The 24,435-nt window shown below is 39.4% G+C and overlaps 1 pseudogene; it reads right to left on the minus strand.

Moving 5' to 3' along the window:
- Positions 1 to 723: 723 nt before the first annotated feature.
- Positions 724 to 1,358, minus strand: LOC119541144 (annotated as a pseudogene).
- Between the last annotated feature and the right edge of the window lie 23,077 nt (positions 1,359 to 24,435).

The following is a 24,435-nucleotide window of genomic DNA, read 5'->3' on the forward strand; positions in this document are numbered from 1 at the left end:
CTAAAAATCTCTGTCATCTAACTAGAGTTTAGTTCAATCACATTGATTGTGATAATTGACAGTTTGAATTAATTTCTTTCATCTTATTGAATATTTTCCATCTGTTCTGCTTTTTTTTCATACTTTTAAAAAATTGGTTTGATGCATCAAGTGTAAAGAGAAAAGTTAAAAATAGATATTTTAGCTATAAGAAGAATATGGTATCCCATCCCAGCCTGATACAAGCTTAGACTTTTCATAAGTTGCAGTCTAGTCATATTATTAAACATAAAAACAAATCACAAATGATGTGAAACAGTAAAACATAAGCACTTTGCTTTTGGAAAACAGCTGAGAAATAACAGAAATTTCTTTGAGAAATGCAGAAAAATTCTTTTTTTTTCATAATAACTAATATGCCTCCCTTAGGCATCAGTCTCATTTTTTGTTTAAAACATTAATAATGCAGCCATACTTTTACTTTTTATAAAAATCAAGCTTCCTAATAAAAATAGGGTATTTACCATACTGATCTTTAAATTCCTTCACTAAACATGTAGTTATATACACCTTTTAGGACATTCTGCACGAATGAATAATTGCTCAGAAAAGCAGCGTGGCTACAATTGCAGTATGATTTGGCAGACAAGCTTTCTTGTTTTACAGGAAAAAGGAGATTACATGAGCAGAAACACTGGGCTCTTTGAGGTTTCATTGATCAAAAGGATGTTCTGGAGCAACTTCTTAGCAAACATTTCTTAATGGATTGATCACAGATCTGGGGTCTTCACTCCTCATAATGGCACTGCCAGACATGACCATATTAGCTCATTTACTACAGTGAGTGTCAGGACCTACTCCACCATCAACCTCTATGTCCAAAGACAGGAACTGGGTCCTCAACCAGTGAAGCTTTGGCATCATATCTTCCATGAATTTCTGCCCTCCAAACCCAGGTTCCACTGCCATAACCAAGGCCATATCTATCTGATTAGCCCATGGTGTCAAATACTCAACTGTAGTTCCCAGTTTGATGGCCATGCCAAACTCAATCCAATTCTCCTGAATGTCTTTAATCAAAGCTCCTGGGTTCCTAGAAGCCTTGAGGTGAAAGGCATATTCATTGGCTCCTGCTGCTGTCATTGTCTTTACCCACTGTTCCAGCCTGGACACTATCATATGCAAGTCAAAGGAAGGGTCTAGCTGCTTTCGGAGGCTTTCTACCACAGGGTGACCAAAGGTGATGGGAACAAACACTTGTCCCTTACATCTAGGTGCAGATAATCAACCCTGGAGTCAAGCATCCTGAGGCACTCTTCCCCTAAGTTGGCCAGGTCACCACTGAGGATGGACGGGCTGATCTTGCAGCCAGACATCATGGTGCTGGTTCCCAAGAGCCCTGTTCTACCTTTTTAAGGTTCTTTTCTTATTCTCTTTTCTTTCCATCTGTCTTAGTTTACCAAGCTGCTTCAACAAATACCACACAATCATTTGGCTTAACAACAGGAATTTATTGGCTCATAGTTTGGAAGGCTAGCTGTCCAAAATCAAAGGAACAGAAGAGCCATGCTTTCTCCCAAACTCCATAGCATTCTGGTGCTCATTAGCTGCAATCCTGGGGCTTCATTGGCTTGCATCTCTGCCTCCCATCACAAGGCAATCTCTCTTTTCCTCTGTTGGCTCTTCTGGTTTCCACTGGCTTCCAGCTTCTTTCTGTGTGGCCGTCTCCAACTTCTGATTTCTTGGTTTCTTCTCCTTATAAATCCTCCTGTAATATGGATTAAGACAGTTGAGCCACACCTTAACTAAAAAATAACATCTTCAAGAAATCCTGTTTATAATGAGTTCATGCCCACAGGAATGAGGATTAAGAACATGTCTATGTTGGGGTACATAGTTCAATCTACCACACCATCTTTTGGATTGATTGTGAACCCCCCATACTCATTCAACTGTTTTTCCTCCATCATTAGAAGTTCTACATTATGCATTTCTTTTTCTAATGGCTACGCTTAAAATTTTAACATGCCCCATTTAACTTTAAAAAGTGCAAAGTAAATCAACATAGCTGTCTCCCATCTGAATAAAAAAATGGACATTAAAATGCTTTGAGGCAATCACTCTCTTCACCCCACATGCCATTGTTGTCCATTAATTTTTTAACACCACAAATCAGATTATATTAATATATTTCATGGTCAGTATCTGTTTAGTTTTATCCACAAGTCCACAGTTTTCTTTTATTGGCATTCATTTCATTTGCCAGATCTTCCTCCTGAGATTACTTTCTTTTTTCTGAAGAACATCATCCAAACTTTCCTTTAATGAAGGTTTACGGGAAATAAACTCAGTTTTTGTCTGTTTGGAAATGTCTGTTTCTCTGCTCTTGATAGATTATTTCACTACATATACAATACTATTTGACAATTATTTTTCTTAGCACTTTGAAGACAGCTTCACTGGCTGCAATTGAGAAGTAAATTATAGGTTTTGTAGGTCAACTTTTTTCTCAACTGCTTTTAAGATTTCTCTTTGTGTTCAGTGTTCTACAATTTCTCTACAGTGTTTCTCAATGTGGATTTATTTTCTTTATTCTTGGGAATCACTGGGCTTTCTGAATCTGAGCACCGCAATCTTTCATCAATTCCAGAAAATCTCAGCTGTTACCTCCTCAAGCCTTTTCTTTCCTCCACTCTCTCCATTATCTCCTTCTGAAATCTTGATTAGTACATTACAAATGCTTACTCTATCCTCCAGGGGTCTTAATTTTTTTAAAAGTGTCCTTTTTTTTTTTTTTTTTTTTTTTTGCCTCACTGTTCTGTGTTCTACATAGTTTCTTCAACTTCATTTTTTAGTTCAATAATCTCCTTCTCCTATGTCTAATATACTATTTAACCCATCCATTAAGCTTCTAATGCCAATTTTTATATTTTTAATATGTAGATATTCTATAATTAGGTTCTTCTGCCTGGTCAAATTTTACACCCATTTGTTTTTTTATATTATTTCAGTGCCTTCTTTTATTACTTTAGGCATTTTAATTATATTTATTTTATATTCCATTTCAAATATAGGCAGTATCTGCCAAATTCATAAATAAGATTTTGTAGTTTGGTGTTTTTGGTCATTCTCATATACAGGCTAACTCATGGGTATGATGATTCACATTCCCTGAGAGTTCTGGGAAGAAACCTTTTGAGGTCTGAGTTTAAAGCATGTTTCTCCAGAGATGATTTATATTTGCTCCTTCTAGTCATCAAGAGACTTTGTCACCCCAGGGCCACTTTAAACAAAATATTTAGCTTGAGCTTTTGGTACCACACAAGTAGGGTAAGTTCTGATCTCAAGTCCACTTGAACACAGTCTGACTTAGAATTCTCAGAAGAAACTTTTGTTTCCTTTTTTTCTTTTTTCTGCCCCACCCAGACTCAAAGTCAAGTCAAGCATGTTGCACCATCATCTCTCTCTTCAAGTCTGGGTTTTTATTTCCCCTAAGAGAACTCAGCTTCATGTGGAACTGTCTAATCCAGCCCCCCATTCTGCACAGGCTTTGTCTCCAGTTAGAAGCCAGACACTGGGCCACCCATGATCAAAGCCAGCACAAGGGCAAATTCTCCCCAGGGATTCATACTTTCTTTGGTTTCTGGTCTTCCTCACTTTCCCAACAGCTCATGCACACATTAACAAAATGTGTGATTTTTATATTTTATCAAGGTTATACCATGAGAGGTTTATTATCTATTTTACCGTAGATGTTAGGTTGCTGCTTAAAGTTTTCCTTAAAAGTTCTTCCTTTTTCTCCCCTATCTCTGCAAAGAAAGCCACCATTAAAAAAAAGAGATTAAAGTGTTTTTATTATAATACAATTTTAGTCTGTTGCTATTTATTGGAACAGAAATTGTCTACTTTACACATGCCATTTTAATTGATGTTCTATCCTAGGTTAACACTACTTTTTGGGTGTCCACTGACATATGCTTACCCTGCAAGCTATTTTCTTTGGTTAACTTCAATAAATGAGTCCTAAGTGTAGTGCCACCTACCAAACAGGCATTGCTGTTTAAGACAAATTATAGTGTTTCATAGTAAATTTGCAGCCTGGAGACGTGCACAGCTATTCTTAATCCCAGTTCTAAATTCTATTTCTCTGCAACTTCAAAATGGCTTTGGTACTATCATTTCTCTATTTCCTAGAAGGTTCCAAATACTAATTGGGTCCTAAGGAATAGACCTGGAGCAGGAATCAAGTGTTTATGGAATGACTCTTTGCAAGTTACCAAGCTTCATGCTTTGAGGATCAGGGGTGAGGAATAGAGTCCTGCTCTTAAGTGACTTACAGACATAAGAGTTAGCAAACAAGGTTTCTAAAACTCTTGGATTCATTTTCATGTACTTCTTAGGTCCTGTAGGAAGGAATATTTGAGGGATGGATATATTAGGTAGGAAATCAACAATATCTGCTACCACAGACTAGCCCTGCAATGTCTGATAGATTGGAGGGGCCTCTGGCAGAAGACAGATTGCAGTGAGGGAAAATGGACACATGGAGTAAAAGGAAATCACCTTAACATGGATGCTTAGGCACAGTAGGAGGCCTGAAAGGAAAGGAAATAGATATTTGGGAAAAAAGCATGCTGCTGTAATTTAAATCCTTGCTGCTCACTCAAAATGTGGCTCCAACCCAGACCTACTGTATAAAAATCCACATTTTAACAAGGTCTCCAGGGGATTTATATGCCCTTTAAAATTTGAGAAGTTATCCTAAGTTGACCAAGAGTCCTGGTTTACCTCAGACTGAGGGGTTCCCGAGTTGGGGGATGTTCTGTGCTAAAACTGGACAGTCCTGGGAAAACTGGGGCCTTGGACCCCCTAGAAGCACTACTTTAAACTCCCCCAACTAATTTCCTCAGGGTGCCTAGGTGGTGGATGAGAGAGAAATACTTCATGTGAAAATAGGAAGAACCCTATCCCTGGAGGTCCACATGCGATGCAGGAAGGTGAACCTGTGTACTGTCGAACACTGAAGAAAAGCAGATGGCAATAGTGGAGCTCCAAGTGGTGGTGACGGACAGAGACTCAGAGCTGCCCAGGGAGCCTGGCTGTGGTGCAGGCCTCACCCATGGACTGAGCGAAATAGGCAGGTGCACGCTGTGGGGAGCAGAGAGGTGAGAGGTTCACACGTAATCAGCAACCAAGCCAACCCCATAAAACAGACAATGGCCAAGAGAGATGTAGAGGGTAGTACAGGTGGCATTCAGAGCAGAAGTACCTGGAAGAAGAGTGGACCTGCCAGAGCCACTGAATAATATGTGAGAACCACATCTTTGGTTACTAGAAAGTCGTAAGGTCAGAGAAGGGCTGAAGACCTGGCATATGAAAGGGAGGAACTCAGGGCTGGCTTCCCTTGGACTCCGAAGCTAACCATGAAGGGTTAGCTCGTTTATCTAGATTTTCTACCACTCAGAGGTGACCACTGGGAGAAAGAAGTGGTCATGGCTTCCATCTGTTTTCTCAAATGTAATTTCTCTGATTAAAATGCTATAGGCATTAAAATAATATGATACTCAACTCCTTGCACGTGTCTGTACCTGTCGGTTTTCTCCACTGAACATCAATGTCCTGGTACCAGTTTTGGCAGTGGTAACTTCCTACTGTGTTAGCAACACCCTCTGAGGGGCAAATACACTCCCCCACTCCCACCCTACCTCACTCCTGAGATTCCTTTCACAAGTTAATATGGAGAAGGAGTTTGGAGCTGATCTCCAGATTGCATTCCATCACTCATGCATACAGTTTTTATTCAACAAAAATGAGGCGTCTTACATGTGTCTTGCACAGTGCTAAAAAAACTCAAATAACCAGTCTACTGGTTTGTTGATTCTTAAACCTAACACAATTATTTTCTTCCTTTGTTATTTAATAAAAATGATAAATATTTGTGTCCATGTGGTTTACCTAAACAATGCACGTAGTTAAGCAGAATCACCAACTTCTGTGTAATTGCTTTACATTTATACAGTGATTTTTTCCCTTTTTATCAAGTTTATCCACTTGCATTATCTTATTTGAGCATCAGAAGCATCTTATAGGCAGAGTTAGTATGATTATCCCTGCATTTCAGGTGAATAAACGGTTTCAAAGATATCTTTCTCAAGTATAAACAGTGAGTTAATATTATAACATCATCCAACTGCAGGTCACCTAACTGATTCCAGGGCTAATTCCACATAGCCAAAGATCTCTGCATTTTTAAATTTGTTTCAGGAGCAACTCTTTAAAAGTTAGAAACAAATCACTAATTAATACGTGTGTCTTGATAATGATAGATCAGAAGAATGGAAAAATCCCAGGACATTTGAGCTGCTGACATGATGAAGCTTTGGTCCTGCTGGCAAACGATGATAAGTTTTTCAGTGGTAGTGAGATAGGATCCAAAGTGGTGCTTTTATATTTCTTTTATCTTGGCTTTGACCTTGGGAAGAGGTTAAGAAGGTGGAAGAAGATCAGTTATTCGAAGAGGAGACTTTCCTTGAGAATCTGGCATCCAACTTTGTTTTGCTAAAGCTTTCAGGAAATTAACAGTCAAGCTGCATTCCAGGCCTGCAGACCTGGGCTAGAAGCAGCTGTTGATATTTGGTCTGGAGATTAAAAATGTTACTGTTAGAAACCTTTTGCAAATTAAGACAAACACCAGGTTTGTACCTGCTCTGCTGGGGCAACACTTTTCAGACAAACCTAATTATCCACACCTGAGAAAACTGCCATCTGAGCTGATGATCTGCCTGAGGCGTCTCTGAATTACCTTCTAGAATTTTCTGTTCTCAGCTGTCTTTATTACTTGAGAAAACTCAGAGAACTTCTACATTGCATGGAAGACCTAGGAGCCAGAGAACAATTGTCCTCTTTACATGTATGTCTTAACTCATATATAAGCATTACTGGGTTATGTTTTACTGATGATCTCTATCAGGGCTTTTGTAAAATTTCTTCTCTGGGAGATGGGTTGGAGACTCACTATAGGGGAAAAATTTGGTGGGCAAAGCTACTCATCTGAATCAAGAAGGTTTGTTTTGCCTAGAAAACTATCGTAGACCTGAAACTTAAAATGAGAATTGACAGAATTGGAGGGTCTAAGGAGGTCACAAAAGTTTGAACCAGAAAAAAAAAAAAAATTGTATCCTAAAATAAAGGATGTTTTGGCTTACCTAGTGATGGCTTCTCGAGTGCTGGACCTGGGTCTTATCTGTCTCCATATAAATGCTCACCCTTGTTCTTGGCACACAGCAGGCCAACAAACAATATGTATTTGTATGGAATGTTTACTGACCCAGGAAGGTATTGTGGAGGCTGATTTGCAATACACAGGGCAGAGAGAGAGCACCCCTAAGCAAGGTTAGGACCCGTTCAAAGCTCTTACAGAAATGCACTTGACTGTCCGCTCTGTGGCTGTGACTTTAAAGAGTGAGGGGCAGATGCCCAGGGTTCAGGCCCAATGGTGGCTGGGAGAATCAGAATGTGAGAACACAGAATGGAGTGGGTCTCAAGGGCAGGGCAAAGGCTACAAATTTTGATGTTTCTTCCCACCAGCAGCACTCCTGCTGAAATCCTTTGCTCCAACATTGGAAATGAGGTCATCCGTTTTAGCAGTGATAGCCATTCACATTCATAGCCTTGGAGATATTCTGCTTGTTTTTTCTTTTAGTCAGTTTGACCAGAGAACTGTGCTAATGATGCAAGACTCACAGGCTTGCTCCATGAGGTTTGCTCAGGAAAATACTTGGTTTCCTGGCAAAACTGCCCAGAGCCCTCTCCAGCAGTCCTACCAGACTATGACTTTGGGTCTCAAAGATGCACCATAAGAGAATGCACAGAACATGAGGGAATCCACTACCACCTCTGAAAACAACATACCTATTGAAAATAGAGGCATTGAGTCCCTAGTGACAGGTCCTGGGGGTGGAGGGATGGTGGCCAGTGGGGAGCAGAGAAATGGGCTAGGAGCCTATAGCCTAGTAGAGGGTATGAGCTATGCACCTCATAAACACAAGACAATGAGGAAAGCAATTATTGCCATGAGAAATACACAAGAAAAACATTTACTGTGAAATAGTGGCTGAGGGAAGGAATACATCTGAGGATTCTTAGGGGATGACATATTTCAGCTAGGCTTTAAATGATGGGTAGGATTTGGAACACAGCTTTGGGAATAATAGGCAAGGGGATTCCAAACAGAGGAAAAAGAATGAGTGAAATTACTGAAGAGAGAAAGCACAGACTGAACTCAGGGATAAGTGAGTGGTTCCGTTTTTCTGGAGCATATGTCAGATGAAGATTGGAAGGCTTCAAAGGCAGACTAAGGCATCCTGGCCTTATTTAGAGTCAAAACAAAAGGCACATGTGGGTATAGTGGCAGGTCAGCATTTCATCCATAGATAGAATACTATCCGAGCTTCTAAGAAGTTCATAGCACTTTACCAGTAAAATTTCCATCAGCCTCCCTGATTCTTTGTAAAGAGCAGAGACAGTGATTAAACTTGTCTCATTTCAGATGGAAAATAAATAAGGTAAAATTTGAGCTTGGAATATGAGATGCCAGTTAATTTCCAGAGCAAAGTTTAGAAGTCAGACTTCACAGCCCCATTCAAATTCACATCCTGTTCTTAAGAGTGGCCTATACTTCTTTCTCACATATTCAGGCTACACAAGCAATCACTCAGATCCTCGGGTAGCAATAGCACTGGAATCCAGGTCCCACCTCTGATCATTTCTAGGGCAGGTTCTTGGACAATGGAACAAGGGCAGCCTACCTGGGACAGCAAATTTGGAGAAGAGAGAAACAAATTCAGGAAAGAGTTTGAGAATAGACAGTATAATGGAACTTAGAATAAGGGAATGGGTGAAGGGGATACATGCCAGTTCAAGCTGGAGTTAGCAGTACAAGAAATAAAGAGGAGAAGAAGCAGGAGTAGGTAGGGAAAGCCTTCAGAACATGATACAGGTCTGATGCCCATGAAGGGAAAGTGGGAAGGAAGGATGACTGGGTAGAAAGGACCCTGAATTGTGGTGGAGTTCTGAGAAAATTTTGGTCAACTGATTGTGGAGCTCGAAAGCAAAAATTGTCTGGAGAGGAATCCTACATTGGACAGAAATGGTGAGTCTAAATAATTGACTAGGTAGAGAATGTCCTCAGCTTGAATGCTGTGAAGGATCCAAAGTCCGTGCAGCTAGAGGCTGTCAGTTGACTACACTCCTTGAAGAAGGTTGTCTCTCAAGGGAGACTTGGAAGACTCTCTTCCATAGTTGCCACAGTAAGAGGAATAGAGGAGTCAAGGATAAATTCGAAGTTCTTGCTGATTTCCTGATATTATGAACACAGTTTAGATAGTGAGACTGTAGAAACACTCTTTTCTCCAAAAGTCTCTAACAGAAACTAAGCTTGGAAACAGGACATGATAAGGTGACACTTTCAAGCCCATGATTTAATATTCTTTCTTCTCATACTTTGCACTAGCATCATAAGTCATACTGCAGCCTACTCTCTAAAACCACAGCTTAAGCCTCTTCTCAGACTATTTCTTCTATAAAACCAATCTGAATCAACCTAGGACTTAGAAGATGGCTGGTAATGATGTTATTGATTCCAAGCCTTTGCCTAATATATCATGGCTTTTACTTTGAATTCTCTTCCCATCAATTCCTCAATGTCTTTCTCTCTTGTGTACTTTTCTCATTGAGGTTTATATCTGGTTCCCTGCTAAAATTTTAAGTGTTCCTTTACTTTCTTTTTTCTTTATTTTAAAAAATTTTTATGTCATTGAGGTATAATTGATATCCAATAAACTGCCCATTTTAATGTGTAAAATTTGACAAGTTCTGGCATATGTATGCACCGTTGTAATTGTACCACAACCAAGATAGCAAAGATTTACATCAACCCTCAAATTTTTTCATGCCTTTTTGTAATATATCCTTCTCTTTACCCATATTCTCAGTAAAACACTGATTGGCTCTCTGTCACTATGGATTATTTTGCACTGCATTTTCTAGAATCATATATAAATGGAATCATTCAGTGCGTACTCTTTTTTATTTGGTCTGGATTCTTGAACTCAGTATAACTATTTTGAAATTTATCTATGTTGAGGTGCATATCAATAGTCAGTTCCTTTGTATTGAGGAATACTTTTCCATATGTATTTACAATCATTTGTTTTCTTTTTAACTTTACATAGACATTTGGATGGACTCCAATTTTTGACTGATACAAATATAGCTTCTATAAAGATTCATGAATAACTCTGTGTGGATATAACGTTTTCATTTTTCTTGGGTAAATACTTAGAAGTAGATTGGCTGGCTTGTATGGTAGGTGTATGTTTAACTTTTTAAAATTTTATTCCCACCCAAGTCAACATTTGGAATGATCTCTTCTGTTTTTTCTATTTTTGTTTTTGTTTTTGTTTTAATTTCAGTTACTCAAGTCACTATGAGTTGTATCTCATTGTGGCTTAATTTGCATTTCACTAGTGACCAAAGATATTATACATTTTTTCATATACTTATGTGCCATCCATATATCTTCTTTGGTGAAGTGCAAGTTGAAATCATTTGTCCTGTTTTTGTTTTTTTTTTTCTTCCATATCTTGGAAGCTCAAGGAGTTCCCTAATGGAGCCACTTCTAGACCTACTCTCAGAGCACATTATCTGGATAGGCTGAGAATTTTCCAAATAATCAATCTCTGATTCCTTTGTGTTTAAGAATTTAATTCTCAGCTTATCTCTTTCCTCTCACATTTTACTGTACACTACAAGGAGACACCAGTCTGTACCTTCCACTCTTGGAAATTTCCTCAGCTAAATATCTGACTTCATTACATACAGGTTCCACTTTCAATCCAACTTTAGGACATAATTCAGCTAAGTTCTCTTCTTCTTTATAACAAGGATCATCTTTCCTTCAGTTTTCAGTAACACACTAATAATTTCCTTCTAAGGCTTCATTGATGTTTCTTTTAATTTTCATATTTATAGCAACAGTCTCTTCAATGCATTCTAGGCTGTTTCCATCAAGCACCTCAAATTTCTTTCAGCCTCTACCCATTACCCGATTTCAAAGCCATTTCTACCTTTTCAGGTTTTTGTAATAGTAACACCCCACTTACTAGTACCAAAAACTGTTTTGATTCCCCAGCTGGTATGACAAATACCACACAATAGGTTGACTTTACCAACATGAATTTACTGGCTTATGGTTTCAGAAGCTAGAAGGCTTACTTGTACCTGGGGTTGGTAGAATTCTGGCTGGCAGGAAATCCTTGGGTTCCTTGGCTTCCCCAGCAAATGGTTATATCCTCTCCTTTCTCTTCTGAGCTCCATTGACTTCCAACTTCTAGCTCCTCTCCAAGGCTTTCCATTAGGCCTATACCAATCAATTTGAGACCCATCCTGATTCAGGTGGTCATATTTTAACTAAAAATAATATCTAAAAGGTCCTATTTACAATGGGTTCATATCCATAAGAATATAAATACAATTAAGATATACTTTATTTCTGGGTACATAGTTCAACTTACCACAGTGAATATGAAGATAAGACAACAGAAACTTCTACAACTTAAAAACAAAGACAAAAAAGACTTAAAAATAAATGGAAAAAAAATCCAAGAATTATGGGACAATCACAAAAGGTGTAACATACTTGTAATGAGAACACCAGAAGGAAAAAAAAAAAGATTAAAGGATAGAAGTAATATATGACGTAATAATGGCTTACAGACACCAAAACACAGATACAGGAAACTCAAAGAACACCAAGCAGGATAAATGTAAAAAGATCTACACCTAGGCATATCATATTAAACCTGCAGAAAGTCAAAGACAAAGAGAAATCTTGAAAGAGGCCAGAGGGGAAAAACAGCTTACCTACATTGGAATAAGGATAATAATTACATCAGACTTCTCTTCAGAAACCATACAAGCAGGAAGAGAGTGGACTGAAATAATTAAAGTGTTGAAAGAATAAAATCGCTAACCTAAAATTCTGTATCCACTGAAATTATCCTTCAAAAGTGAAGGAGAAATGAAGACTTTATCAGACAAATAAAAACCAATTGAATTTGTCACCTGTAGACCTGTCTTGCAAGAAATATTAAAACTCCTTCAGAGAGAAAGAAAATGATGTAGATCAGAAACTCATATCTTCATTAAAAAATAAAAAGGCAGAAAATTCAAAAAGTAATAAATGAAGGTAAATCAATCTTTTCTTATTCTTAGATAATATTAGAAATAACAGTTTAGCCACAATCAAATATTGGAGGATTATTGCATATGGATAGTGAAATGAATGACAGCCATGTTACAAGGGACAAGAGAGATGAACTGGGACTATTCTGTTACCTATAGTACCTGTGAAACAGTATAGCGTTATTTGAAGATGGTGTTAGATTATTTGTAAATGTTGCAAATTCATAAAATCTTGCAAACTCGAGGGCAGCTACTAAAAACATTTTTTAAAGAAGTATAATTGATATTTTAAGAAAGGAGAGAAAAAGGAATCATATAAAATGCTCAATTGAAAAAAGAGAAGGCAGAGAAAGAGTGGAAGACAAAAGAGGAAACAAATAACAAATAGAAAACAGGTAAAAATATGGTAATCCAACCACATCAATAATCGCATTAAATGTAAATGTTCTAAATACACCAATTAAAATAGAAATTTTCATAGTAGATAAAAAATAACAAGACCCTACTCTATGTTGTCTATAAGAAATCCACATTAAATATAAAGCAGTAATAGTTTAAAAGTAAAGGATGGAGAAGGATACACCATTCTAACACTATTCAAAAAAAAAAGCTGGATTAGCTATATTAATTTCAGACAAAGCATATTTCAGAGCAAGAAAAACTATCAGGGATAAAGATAACTATTACACAATGACAAAGGTTCAATACCCCAAGATGAAAACAAAACAACCCTTAATGTGTATGCACCTACCAACAGAGCATAAAAACATGGGGGGCAAAAACTGATAGAATTGCAAGGAGGAAAAGATAAATTCACTATTATAGTTGGAGACTTCAACTGCCCTCTGCAGTAACTGACAGATCCAGCAGGTAGAAAATCAGTAAGACTTCAGTTGAACCGAACAGCACCATCAATCAACGGAATCTAATTGACATTTATAGAATACTTCATTCAAAACAGCAGGATACACATGCTTCACAAGCTCAAATGGAACATCCACTGAGATTGACTATATCCTGGGCTATAAAACACAACTTTACAAATTTAAAGCATGAAAATCATACAAAGTATGCTCTCAGACTGCAATGGGATTAAACCAGAAATCAATGACAGAAAGATAGCTAAAAATTCCAAAGATTTTAACATCAAACAATACATTTCTAAATAATCCATAGATCCAAGAAATCTCCAGAGAAATTTTAAATTCTGTGAATGAAATAAAAATGAAAATACAACTTATCAAAATTTGTGGCTGCAGCAAATGTAGTGCTTAGAGGGAAATTTATTGCACTGAATCCATATGTTAACAAAGAAGAAAGATATAAATTCCATAATCTAAGCTTCTAACCTAAAAAACTCAAAAAAGAACAAATTAAATCCCAAGTAAGCAGAGAGAAAGATAAAGTAAAAATTAGAACAGAAATCAATGAAATTGAAAATGGGAAATTAATAGAGAAAATCAATGAAACCAAGAACTGGTTCTTTGAAAAGATCAATAAAATTGTAAAATCCCTAACCAGACTGATCAAGAGAAAAAGAGAGGAGACAAATTACTAATACTACTAATTATTGCTATCTTCCTGCTTCTTCACAACCCTGATAATTTTTTCATTGGAAGGAAGACATTGTGAATTTTATGTTGTTGGGTGCCAGAATTTTTTTGTATACAGTTACATATTTTTGCACTTTTGTTACAGAATGAATACATTATAGTTATTGAAAACAGTTTGATCTTTTCAAGGTTTGCCTCTCAGTTTTCTTTGGCAGCTTCAGAACAGTTTTTCATTCTAGGGGTAACTTGTTCCCATTCCTGAGGCAATACCCTTCTGAGCGCTGGATGGCCCCTGTATAAGTCTTTCCACATCGGGCTTGCAAGACCCCAAACTACTTTCAGCCCTGTATAAACTCTAGGTTTTGTTCTGCCTGCTACTTTCCATTAGTGCTTTCCCCAGTCTCAGGTAATTTCCTCACATTCTTACACTGATCAGACCTTAGCTAAAGACATGAGGAGAAACTTCTGTAAATTTCTGAAGGTCTCTCTCTCTAACTCCCCTTTTCTCTCCTCCTCCTCTTTCTCCTTCTCTCTTCTCTCCAAAAGTTTGCCCCAGGAATTCCAGTCATGTGGGCCTCCTCAGCCTCTGACTTCTGTTACCTCAATGCAAGACTACCGAGCTCTGTTTGGAGTCCCCCTCCCTGAACCTCATCTTGCATAATCTTTCCAGGTGCAGTCATAGGGCTCAATCTCCTTTGTTTTCCCTCCTCTGAGGGTGGTACCTGTTGTCTAATGTCTGAAAACAGCTGTTCCATATATTTTGTCTGCTCTTATCAGTTGTTTAAGGTGAGAGGGTAATTTGGTCCCCGTGTCTCCACCATGGTCCAAAATGGAAGAGATCCTGTTCAAAATTACTCTAAAATCATCATCTCTGCTCTCACCCTCAGTAATAATACTGTATGGAGTTGAAAGACTTAGACATACTGGAGTAGAGGCATTCTGTTAGGGTAGTGAAGGAATCGAAAGCAGATCTTAATGGAGAACCAGGGAGGTAAGTGGGAATCTTTATTTAGAGAAAGATTTAGAATAAGGATCATAAAAGCAATCTAAATCTAAAGAAGCATTTCATAGTTAGACTTCTTCCTGATGGTCTCAAAGCATGATGGGTGCAAACTACAGAGAGTAGGGTTTTATGCTCTTGTCACAATCGGAGTGCCCAAAACAGGAGTGGTCTCTGTGGAGATAGGCATGAGGTCCCAGTCCCTGGCAGAACTGAACAGAACTAGAGTTTGAACATTTGTCTACCCTAACACATCTATATCTGAGTTAGACAGGTATATGTTCAAATCCCATTGTCACTACACGTCAGTTGTGTGACCCTGGGCCAGCTACTTAGGCTCTCTGAGTCCCAGCTTCCTCATATGTACATGGTGGTAATTAGCATACATACTTCTTGGGTTGTTAAGATCCAAGGAGATATTGTGTGGACGTGTTCAGTGTAGTGTCTAGTAAAAACTATGCACTCCATAAATTTTATGTGTTTATTGTTATTAGCATATCCTGAATTCATAGTTACACAACTTTGGAACTAGGAGGACCTTACAGGTTATTTAGTCCAAACCCATTATTTCACAGATGGGAAGGTAAAGCAGAGGGGGAAGGCACTTGCCCAAGGGACAGTTTGTCATTTGATAAACTGAGATCTAGAGCCAAAGTTTTCAGACTCTGATGCATTGACCTTCTTCCTCTCCACATCACATATACACAGCAAATCTAGAGGCCTGGAAACTCAGTTCTAGATTCTGGCTCTTCCACGGGTGTGTTGCGTGATTTTGTTAAGTCTCTTCTCTCCAGGTCTCAGTTTCCTCATACACAAAATGAGGACGTGGCACTATTTCTAAAGGCCTTTCTAGATTTAGTGTTTTGTGTTTTAGGCAGGTAATTTACATAGACATGGAAGAACTAGTGTTTTGGAATTGTTGTCCTCTGGCAGGCACGTCCATTGCTTTGCCCACAGTGACAAAAAAAAAAAAAAAAAAGAAAAAGAAAAAGTTTTTGTTTCACATTCTGTTTAAAAAAGGAAATCCATCATTCATTTCTAATCTTGTTTGTTTGCAGCTGTGTTGAGTTAAATAGCACACCAGGCTTAAGGCAAACCAACCCACCTCTTAGGAAAGCAGCATGAAGGTTGCTTCTTTGTTTTCCTTATTTCCCCTCGGGGTGCTGATAGCACAGTCAGCCGCCTGTCCTGTCCGTCATTGGCTTAGGGATTTGCAGAGACCACACACTCCCTCCCACCCATGGAAACTTTGCCACCAACTTAGCGATAATTACTCATTCTGGCTGTTCCCAATTTGATAAGGAGCTGGCTCCGCTTGCCTGCCTCATGAATGTCTGTGTTCTCCCACAAAAGAGAAGCGATATTCTGAAAAGATACGTCAATTAATGCACCTGCTTCCTAAATTTCTTTGGCTGCAGTGACAGTGGGAAATTTTTCCTTTTCACTTGTAGTGCTCAGTTTGCAAGGTTTCCCTTGTTGCCACTTTGAATGGATACGCAGCCTGTCAGAGAGATGTGTTTTCCTTGTAGAATATACTGAGCACCCATTCTATGCCCAGTGCTCTGCTAAGCTGGGTGCCTGCCCTCAAGTAACTCATAGACCGGTGGTAGGAAGAACATAAAAAACTATAAGGCTTAGGTCAGTGTTTTAAACACTATAAACTGAGTTCAGAGAATGTTGTGTAAGGGAGACATTCACTCTGCTGGGACTCAGGAAGGGCCTCCTGAAAGTGGTAGCATTTATGACTGAAAGATACACAGAATGTAAATGAGAAGAAAGGGGAGTTGGGGCAATTAATTTCTTTAACAAAGGTCATAGCCAATATTAATTTAATTTCAACTCAATTATGATATAATTAGATATTGGAGGATTTACTTTACAGAAGATGAATGTTGTTCAAATATAAATCCTTCCTGGATGGAAGCTACTGCACCTCTCAGATAGGAAAACTGAAGATGTCTAGGAGAAATGGTTTCTGTAAGAGTTTCTCATGGTCCAGAGGAAGGGCAAAGAACCCAGGAGGAGTATCCCGCCTTTCCGAGTTCTATACCAGCCTTTCTCAACATTGGCACTATCAACATTCTGGGCTGGATAATTCTCTGTTGTTAAGACTGTCCTCAGCATTGTAGGATCTTTAGCAGCATCCCTGGCTTTTACCCACTTAAATGCTAATAACACTCCCTTCCCCCTTGTGACAACAAAAATTTCTTCAGACATTGCCAAGTGTTCCCTGGCAGGTAGAATCACTCCCAGTTGAGAACCACTTTGAAAAGCAGTTTGGTATGTTGGAAAGATCATAGAACTGGGAATCCAAGAATATGGCCTTCCTTTTTGTAATTTTGGACAAGTCACTTCCAATTTGGGACTTGTTTCTTCATTTCTAAAAAGAAAGGAATTATACTAGATTCATTCACTCACTCAACCAATTTTCAAGCTCTTACCATGTGCCAGCACTCTTCAAGGTACTAAGGATACAGCAGTGAACAAGAAAAGCAGGGTCCATGCCTTGCTTATGTTCTAGCTGTGGGAGGTAGACAATAAACAAATAGGTATATAAAAATGCAATCCAATCCCAAGAAATGACAACTCCTATTAAGGAGAAAAACAGAGCACTTATAGAAAGTGTCTGAGGGTGGGAAGCTGCTCTTTGGGGAATTCTCTGAGACGCATTTGAGCTAAAACATAAGTGACAGGAGGAATCAGCCATGTGGAGCCCAGAAGAAAGGGTAATCCAAGCAGAGAGTACAGAAAGTACAAAGGCTCTGAGGTGGAAATGAGCTCAGCCTGTCTACATGGTGGTGAATACGGGGAGAATGCTAAGAGATGAGCCCTGAGGGGTAGGCAAGGGCAATGGATGCCATTGGAGGGTTTTAAACCAAAGAATGATAAAACCTGATTTGTTTTCTATAAAGATCATTCTGGCTACTTTGGGGATAATGGATACTAAGAAGCAAGAATGGAAATAGAAAGAAACCATGGGAAGAGGAGGTTGTAGTCAGCCAGGAGAAAGATGGCGATGGCTTAGCCTAAAGATATGGTAATGGAGATAATGAGAAGTGGATGGAGTTAGGATATCTTTAGGAGGTAGAATCAACTAGATTTGCTGATGGATTGATTGCATGAGAGGGATAAGGAAGAGAGGAATCCAGGATGATGCCTAGCTTCTGGCCTGAATAACTGGGTATATCATTTGCCATTTACTATGGGGAGACTAGGAGGAAGGCAGATTTGGGAGTGAAAGGCAATAGTTGAAGATGTGTCTAAAATAATTTCCAACTAGAAAATTTGATTCTATAATAGAATTCAGTATTGCCTTTTTTACTTTCTCCAGAGACCTCATTCTACCCCCTCCCACTTCCCCAATACGAATGCACCACAGATGCACTCACAAAGAGCTGTAACAAAAACAAATGTGTGAGGTGATGGCATAGCAGGAAATCAGTGTAGTTTCCAAACTACCTCACACAGGCAGAGAAAGTCTTGCCTTTCAAGCAGCAGGGGCTTAGGAAAATCACAAGCAACAAGGGAATAAGGAAAATCATGTTAGATGAGATCATGTAAATGGGAGGTTTTGCTATCAAGAAATCTAATGAGGCTTAAATAAAACTGATAATTCATTAGCATTCTTGAACATGCCCACTTTGCTGCATGGTAATTATTGAGCAGCTATAGATCAGCTCAGAAATATAGTGACAAGACAGACTGCTCCATCCATCAAATCACAACAGCTATAATCATCTAATGAATGCTACAAGAATCAAACAGTGGAAAATAATAATAATATCTTTGCTTCCCCCTGAGACTTTCAGCAAGGTTTCCAGAACCCATAGTGAATAGATTTATTGGAAAGTTTGGCTCCCTCTGGGATAGCCAGACCACAGTTTTCTAACAGCTACAGGGTAATGGTATTCCTTAGACCTAAGGCAGAAAGTGGGGTAGATAATTTTTAGCCCAGGAGAAAGTAATCCTTCAGTTTTAATCCTAGTAGGAGAGTAAGAAATTGAGAACATCCATGGCTCCTGTGTGATGGCTTAGGGTTTTCGGGATTCCAAGTTAAGAATGGGCTTCTGTCTAGAGCTGGTATGATGGATACATCTCCAGTTGCCCTAGATTCATTCCATCTAGCACTGGGATGGAGAGGCCATATGGAATGGTGGCAAGTTCAGTGCCTGGGACTCAGAAGACATGAGAGCAAGTCTTGGCTCAAAATCTTCTACTGTGGACCAATGACCCTCATTCTCTGGTGCTCTAATTATATAAGTATAAAAGGGGTATACTAAAATATATTACTTTATTTCTAAGTGTTGTAACCATAAAACTGCACATCTAATTGTTTTAGAATTATTGAAGTGCAGGAAAATTTTAATTTTTTTAGATCAGGACAATTTTGAAGAGGCAGCACCACTGGCTCATAACTAAATGAGCAAACTAAATAACAAAAATGTCACATATTCCTTCCCCCAATTTATTTTCTTCCCTTGTCTTCCTTCAAAGTCAAGCATCGAAGCCCCCAAATTACATCATCCTGGAAAATGTACTGATCTTGTATTTAGGAGATACAATTTTGTGACCTTGGGTAAGTACTTATAAAACACAAATACGTTACCTAGTGGAGGCAATACATTGATCTGATTGCTACCATCTCTGCTTTGGCAGAGGGGAGTTTCTCCGAGCACTTGACAGGTTACCCAATAGAAAATTGTGGAAAGAAGCCCAGACATTGAGTCATAAGAATGGCACTGAGTTCTCTATGTCCTCTACAATGCTATTATCTCACCATAGACAAGCAACGACCTTCAAAACATGAGTTCCAGTCCCTGCCTTCCTGAGGCACTTCCTGTAAGCACTGAGATCCCTCTCCCTCTTTCATGATCCAAGCCTGGAGTTCTGAAGTCACTAGGCATACGCCCCAGAATAGGTCTAGAGTACGTTCTGCTTTGGGTTTCATAGCCATTGTGCCTAGGTGGACTTTGGCCCAGCATACTCCCTCACTCAAACCACAGTTTTTACCTGCATCCTGCAATGTTTGCCCAGTCAATAAAACTAGACTTTTCTGCCCCAATTTCCTGCTAAGAATGCAGTCTGTATAAATACTAGACATTCTGAATAGGCCAAGACACCTTCCCTATGTCTTGCCATTTCCCTCATCTTGGGGAATCATATCTGGTTTCGCCTCCCCATCCTACCTCCCCCAGTTAGCTCTTGGGTGCTGCTCAAACAAATGGTTCCAAGGGACTATGTTGTTGCACATACCTGAGTCCACATCACCATTGCTTGGGCACTCCTGCCTCATGCCCCACCTGTCAGACTGGAACTCTACTCTGGTGCTTCCAGCTTACATCAAGCTGAGTTTTTATTTTCCTTTGGACGATGCAGTCAGTACTGACACACACTCAGGGTCAGCTTGAAAGAGAAGTTCCCAAAGTCCTACTGCATCTCCTGAACCTCTAGCTTCTCACAAGCTTTAGCATGAGATATCAAAGATCTTCCTCAATATATGACTTAGGGAGAGTCATTCTGACTCTTCTGCAACTTTTTCTGGAACTCTACTCTGAGAATTGCCATGCAAGCAAACCATTCTCGTTGCTTTCTAGATATGCTTCTTCTATGAGGAAGATCAAGTGTTTTGGTTTCGTCAGCCTGCATCTCCCTTTTGCAATTTTCTCATAAGCATGGGAATTTGAATTTGAAGGGCAATTCAATACATTATCAATTCTGAGACAACCTGTCATCATTGCTCAATAAGTTTGTATTATATTTAAAATAGCTAATGAAATGCTAATTTGATCATAGCCAACCACTTTCATTGGATGGAGCTGAGCAACTTCAGTGCGTTTAGCACTGTTAAATACATTCCTTACAGTCCTGGATAATAAACAGTCAGAGGCTGAGATTGCAAAGAACTATAGCACCAACTGAATTAATGCCTCTGAGATGGAGGTCGTTCCTGTGGTGTTCAACTGGAGGATGTGCCCAGTGGGTGTAGAAGCAAAGACTGTTTGAGTCTTCATGGGGAGCAGATTGTGTTGCAGTTCAGATTTCAATTTTTCCTCCTACTGTGTGGAATGCAACAATTCAGGAAAACCATCAACCATTAAGCTTGGGGCCATAAAGTTTTTCTAACTATAATATGACATGACAATAACAGCTTGGGCAGTGTAATGGCAATGGGAAGACAGAAGCCTTGTGACTGAGTCACCACGCAGCCCTTTACCCTCTTAGCCTCAGTTCACCATATATAAAATAAAGGCATTGGACAATACAGTCTCCAAAGTTCTCCCCACTCCAAGAACTTTAATTTTTTTTTTTTTTTGATCCATTTGCTTGGCTTCTGAACATCCTTAAAACTTCAGCTTAACCCCAAACCAGTTAGTATCTGAGTTAGATGCGGAAGTGCCTTCAAATTACTCTTGGCTAAAAGTTTCCCAAGTCCTGAACTCTTTTTTCTTTCCTAAAAATTAGTAGGCTCAAGTCTTAGTGTGCCAGGGCAGCTTTGACAAATAACATATATTTGTTGGCACAAACAACAGTTTGGGGGGCTACAAGTCCAAAAATCAAGGGGCAGTTATCCATGATTTCTCCAAAGTCTGTAGTATTCTGGTAACATTTTTCCAGCAATCCTTCATCACGTGGTGATCTGCCTTTTCCTGTCTCATCTTCTAGTTCCTACTTCTGTGTCCAATTTCCTTTGCTTGTAAGGACTTCAGTCATACTGGATTAAGTCCCACCCTGATTCAATTTGGCCTCATCCAAGTAGGATCTCTGAAGGTCCTATTTACAAATGAGTTCACACCCATAGGATGGGGGATTAGGACTTGAACATGTCCTTGTGAGGGACATGATTCCATTCCCAACAGCTCTGAATATGTAAATGACACTGTTTGTTGCAGTTGTTGGAAAGTTACTATGAAACTGAATATAACTTCCATCTGGTATCTATTACTTTGGGACTTTAAGATTGTATCAGATCCCATCGCCACAGGACAACCCTTTATACTTGAAGACATTGCTCCTGCCTCTTCAGAGAAAACCATAAGGAACAGAAGGCAAGGGAGACTAGCTTGATCCAAACTTAAACTCTGACCCGATCTGTTGGAATTACATTCTTCTAGAGATGGGAAGAGACTCTTGGAGTCATATGATCCATCCCGCCCCCTCATTTTACAGATAAGGAAACCAAGGCTCGGAAAGGAGATATACTGACTGCTTTATTAGCTAATTTAATCCTCACTCCAACAGTAAAAGAGATATTATTATCCCCATTATACAGATGAGAAAACAGACATAAAGAAGTTAAGAAACCTTCCTGAGATCGCACAGACAACAAGTGTCAGAATTGGAATTTGAATCCATGCTCTATGGCTCCAGAGCTGATGCTCTTAATCACTCTCTTCAAAATTTCTGCCTTAAGAATTTTGTGGTCCAGAGGGTAGACAGATATGCAGTCATGATAGATTATGACTGCCGACATAGAGATATCTACAAGTACTGTGGAGAAACAGTTTGAACAAGTTGTAGCTGCTGACTGGGTCTCTGCATCCTCATTCCTCCAATCTTGGCATTTGCTGTCCTTGACCTCCATCAGCCTATTCCCACTCACCCCCACTAACTCACTCCCATAATTGTCTCAGAGACCAGTTCTATCACTGTCCGTAGGGATTTAAGTCTTCCCATGACAGGAGTGCAGGGTACTTGACATCAAGACAATGCAGCTGCTGGTCCTGCTTAAGTTCATATTCTCTAAATGGAGGTCTTCTGCCTTAATCTTCTGACCAAGCCCCATTACATATCCTTGGTCTAGTAAATTTAGCCCCTGCTTGACCACTTGACCCCTTGGTCCTGGTTTGGGCTCTTTGGAAAGCACACTGACTTCTCCCAATTTTAGATGAACAAGAAGGGGATCTGGCTATAACATTTGAGCCCCATCAAAGAGCAAGGATCGTTGCACTCTTTTGGCTACTCAGATAGGTGGTCCCTTCTTCCCCCTTGGCTTCAAATGTGTCCTTCCAATGCTCACTCATGGGAGGTGACCTTATCTGTTGGAGGAGGGCCACTTTCCTATCAATAGTCATTGGGCATATTCCCACCAGAATTTCTTAACAAGTCCTTGAGGTCTTGAACCTTTTTTAGGACTGCAGCTTTGCTTCTTTCTGGAGTCCAATCTCCAATTCTACATATGAGGTCCTGAGAGCTGCTGAATGATATCGCCATGACTATTTGCCTGTCTCAGACACCTCCCATATCATTCTCCTTCCCCAATCATGTGTCAGGACCACCGTCTGCCTCCATGTCCTGCACAAGCCTCTAATGTTTTCTGTGACTGTTTCCATAAGATTATCCTGATGCCTACCCCAGCAACTTTGGCAATTACAAGTAATTTGTCAGCAACCTTCATGTTTATTTATAACAAAGTCTAGCCATCAGTCTCACCTTGTTATTTTAGATGTTTTATCTGAAGGAAGCCAAACACATAGCAAGTGTTATAAAAGTGTGTACTAAATAAATAAAAGTTTACCTCTCTCCCCAGATCTTGATATGTGCTCATTTTCAGTGATTGATAAATGATTGTTAAAGTGAAAAATTAAAAGAGAAGCCTGGAAATTCTTGCCAAGTGGTAGTTGGAACCTTAAAGTTCTGACCTCACCTTGACCTCACCAGCACCAGAAAGACTGAAGGTGTGAGGTGGTCACGGCATTCAGCCATGGGTGTTGCAGAGCTGTCACCATGAATTAAGAGGATATGTGCATGTTTCAGCCTACGCATCTCTGTATTTATTCCAACCCACTAGGCTTCCATGGGAGACAATGGGTACTGGTCTCCCTGCTCCCGCCCCACCGCCTTCTTTTCCTTATCGGTCTCCAAAGTGTGGTGCAGATAGAATTACAACAGTCCTGCGAGAAGAATATCTGCAGTACACAGGCTCTTGAGCACATAATGGCTCATGATGCAGAAGTATAAATCTGGAAAATGAGGGGAACAATGCTAGTAAAGGATAGAGCATGAAGAAAAAGAAAGCCTCTCCCTTGATCCCAATGCTACTCAAAGCAAGTCTTCAGCTTTGCCCTCCGAGCCCCGTGGGTCTCCCTCCACCCCACCTCCCTTTCCTTACTTTTCCCTATACCTCTTCCCTCCCAACATCCAACACACACCAGATCTACCAGCCGCCAGTGGCAACACGTGTGGCTTCATGTCACAAAACCACGAATTTGACTCTGTTCCAGGAGACAGAACCTCAGTTTCCCCTCAGTGTCAAATGGGAATAGTTGTACCCGCCTTATGGGACTTGGGTGGGGATAAAAAGAGACAGTGTCTGTGAAAGTGTTTTGAAAGTGTTTAGTGTTGTACAAATGTAGCAAAAACCATTTAAAATTATACCATTTATATAGCCAGTGGTTAACTTTTTTTTTTTTTTTTTGGTAATTAACATATCCCTGCTGCCATGAATTATACTTAGTGGTTTTGTATAAAACTGGTAAAGTTCAATTGCATTTTGAGTCAGAGTATGTGCATCTATATATTAAATGAGTCAATGTAAAGTACCTTTAACAGTTTACACTGTTAAGCACTATGTAAGTGGAGGCTAACATATATATTTGTGAGTTGAGGCTGTAAATGACAGTGTAGGAGAAACTTTAGACTAGAGGCCCCAAAACAGGACTC

Source organism: Choloepus didactylus, chromosome 1 (assembly GCF_015220235.1).
Source record: "Choloepus didactylus isolate mChoDid1 chromosome 1, mChoDid1.pri, whole genome shotgun sequence".
NCBI lineage: Eukaryota > Metazoa > Chordata > Mammalia > Pilosa > Megalonychidae > Choloepus > Choloepus didactylus.